The following is a 3,622-nucleotide window of genomic DNA, read 5'->3' as shown; positions in this document are numbered from 1 at the left end:
CCCTTGACCGGAATCAAACCCGGAACCCTTCAGTCCGCAGGCTGACGCTCTATCCACTGAGCCACACCGGCCAGGGCTGTTATTACTATTCAGAGATCTTTACCTTTTTAAGAGTTTATGGCAACAGTGCCAATAGCTCGTGGGATCTGAGTTCCATTTGTGGGGGCGTGGAGACTCGGGCCACTTACCAAGCATGCGAAGGGCTCCTGGCACGGCAGGGCCTCCCACAGCTGTTCCCCAGCGGGGACGTGGCTGGTTCAGGGTTCTGAGCTGATGGACGAAGTCGGCCTCGCCCTGTGGGAGGCTGAGGGGGGGCCCGCAGGCCAAGGCCGCCTGGCTCCTGGGGCTCCTGCGTGGAAACCTCCGGCGGGCACGGCCCTGCCCATCCGAGTGGGGAGGGGAAGGCGCCCTTTGCAGGGTGACCCGTCCAGGGGGTGGGAGCAGTGCCCTACGGGGCCTGGGCACAGGGCAGGCTGTTCGGATCCGCCCGCAGGACTTCCCACGCGTGTGCTCGGTTGCTAACTGCAGCCCGAGAGCCAGGCAGAAGTGAAGGCAAACCAGACGCCGTTGACGGAGCGGTAATGCTCAGGTTCCACCACGAGGGGGCGCGTGCGGCTCAGCGGCTGTAAATCCCGCGCCGCCGGCCGTTCTGAGTGGGTTTTGCTGACTCAGTGCATTAAGGACATTGAAAGTGCTGAGCTGGTTAAAATGGGGGAGAAAAATGAATTCTTACAGTTTTGGTGACTCAGCGCGGCCTGGCCCTCCATCCTGCACTCTTTCTCTCTGTCCATGTTACTTCTTTCGCCTCCCTTTCTGCGTCCGTGGGAACCACGCCTTGGTGATGTGCTAGCAGCTATCGAAGGCCGTTACTTTTCTTCGCCACCAGGGCTGAAGGTCACAGTATCGGCCGGTCCCCAGAACCGCCCAGGCTAGACTGCGTGTCCAACCTGACTGTCCCTGAGCCGCGTGCGTGCGGGCACTGATGGAAAAGCCCTTGGGCCCAGGGCCCGCCTCTGACGCGCACGAACGTGTTTTCTTCCCGTGTCTGTGCTGCACGTGGCCCCCAGGCTGCACATGACACTGACATTCCTGCGGAGGCCACGTTCGTGGTCAGCACCCCGCCGGGGCTCGGCCACCTCCAGAAGTCTCTGTCCGAAGACGCGGGGAGGGCACGGGCACGAGCCGCCCTTGACCTTCACGCAGCAGGACATCAGCAATGGCAGCGTCCACTGTGTGCACGGCACCCGGCAGGAAGGACGGCTTTTCCCTGGGCGGGATGCGCGGGTCCCAGGCTGGGGGAAGGGGGGGTTGGGGTCTCGGTGGATCGTCCCCGGTGGGTTCCCCTGAAGGCCCAGAACCTCACCGTCTGAGAAGGGGGCTCCGAGGTGCGTCTGGGAGACGCTGTGAGAATTTTAAGCCACTATTTTGAGGGATTTGACTGTAAATTTGTTCTACACAAACCACCACAACATGGTCATGTTGAAAAGTCTCATTTTCCAGGAGTAAAGTTAATGAAATTCACCAGGAAGTAGGGACTAACGCTCAGTTGACGTATCTGACTATTTGGACACGAGAGAAACACTCAGTATTTGTTACTTAGACTCACTGGCTCCCGGGGGACAGGGCCTTGGAGGGAGGCGGAGCCAACCCCATGGAGAGGCCTCTAGCCACAGCTTAGCCGCCTTCAGTGATGGGGGCTCCCCGCTCCCCGAGGCAGGTCCCTCCAGCGGGAAACGGCTCCAGGTGTGCCTGGCCGGTGTGGAACCTCTCAGACAAAGAACAATGCGGCTTCGGTTTGGCTCAGGGGGAGGTGCCCTGGAGCCTGGAGCTGACGTTCCATTTACTCTGTTAAACAGCTTCAAACAGGAGTCACTCGAACCCTGGCTGGTGTGGCTCAGGGGATAGAGCGTCGGCCTGCACACCGAAGGGTCCCGGGTTCGATTCCGGTCAAGGGCACGTACCTCGGTTGCAGGCTCCTCCCTGGCCCGGGCCCTGGTCGGAGCACATCCAGGGGGCAACCAATCGATGTGTTTCTCTCACATCAATGTTTCTCTCTGTCTTTCCCTCTCTCTCCCACTCTCTCTAAAATCAATGGGAAAATACCCTCAGGTGAGGATTAAGAAAGAACAAGTAGCCACTCAAAGCAACCAAGCAGAGCCTGGATTTCAGGGGGTGTCCCAGGGGAAGAGAGGCCGGAGGACGTCTGCGAGGGCTGGACTGGCCTCTGAGCTCAGGCCTCTGACCGCCATTCTCCCTGCTGCCCCACGTGCCCACCGCTCCGAGCCCCTCAACTTCCTCCCCGGACACAGCCTCGCTTCGTGGGAGGCCCCGTCCGTCGGCATTGGCTTCTGGTGGGCAGACTACACCCTCATGGGGCGAACAGGCTCTGAGAGAGGAAACAATTAGGATTTCTCCTCCAGCGGTTTATCCAAACGTTTAAATCACGTCCAAGCGAGCTGGTGATGCTTCTGGTGTCACAGGTGGAGGGCTGGCTCCCTGTGTCCACGGCGGAGCCAGGAGCTCCGTGACCATTCCTCGTCGTCGCGACACGGAGTTTCCCCACCCCGTTGTGACGGCCCCATCGGTCACCGCACGGCTAGTTGGCACCCCGGCAGCCTCCTCCAGGTGAGGCCCGTGCCCTCTGGCCTTTGTGCTCCCCTGCCCCCCCCCGCTGGCTGTCCTGTGCCCTGTTCCTGACGCTGAATAACAAGACACAGGACGTGTGTGCACAGTGGCCATGTTCCCACCGGTTTGACACAAGCGCCGGTCGGCAGCACGGAGTCCTGCTGGGTGCGATGAGAGAGGACGAGTCCCAGGGAGTTCCCGGCGGGCTGTGTTTCCGCACCCACGCGTGTTCGAGGCCCGGCCGGTTCCGGCTGGGACAGGAGGGTGTGTGCACTGGGCAGAAAGCCTGGGGACCGGGAGCGCGGGAGGGGCGAGCCGGCAGCTGGAACTCAGCGGGTCCCTCAGACGGTGGCCTCTCCTTTTCTGATTTCACATCACGCGGTGGTCACGGCTTCATGTGCATGATGATGACGATGGATAATGAAGGCGTCCCCGGCTCTACGCTGTGCCCCGCATCCCTCTGAGGACTTCCCTTCATTTACTCATTTCACCGCCAGCGACTCCGGGACACCATGATACTGTGAGGCCGGGAACCTGGGACCGAGAGGCCGAGAAGCTTACCCCAGGTCAAGGCCGCAGCGGGCAGCGGGCTGCAGGCTGTCGCTCCTAACGGACACTCTGCCCCTCCCTGCGCGGAGCCATTAGGAGCCCGACCTGGCGTAGGGAGGGAGCGAGTGTTGCTCTTTCCTCATTTTATGTTTTATTTATTTATTTAATAAATCTTCCATTGATGTCAGAGAGGAAGGGAGAGGGAGAGAGAGAGAAACATCAGTGATGAGAGAGAATCATGGCTCGGCTGCCTCCTGCACGCCCCACACTGGGGATGGAGCCCGCAACCCGGGCATGTGCCCTGACCGGGCATCGGACCCCGACCTCCTGGGTCACAGGTCGCCGCTCAACCACGGAGCCACCCGGCCGGGCTCTTGTTCTCATTTTAAAGGAGAGAACGAACACTCCGGAGGTCGACTTGCCCCAAACAGCCAAGCTGTGCAGTGGC

Source organism: Myotis brandtii, unplaced genomic scaffold (genome assembly GCF_000412655.1).
Source record: "Myotis brandtii unplaced genomic scaffold, ASM41265v1 scaffold426, whole genome shotgun sequence".
Taxonomy (NCBI): domain Eukaryota; kingdom Metazoa; phylum Chordata; class Mammalia; order Chiroptera; family Vespertilionidae; genus Myotis; species Myotis brandtii.
Note: the sequence above shows the minus strand (reverse complement) of the source record.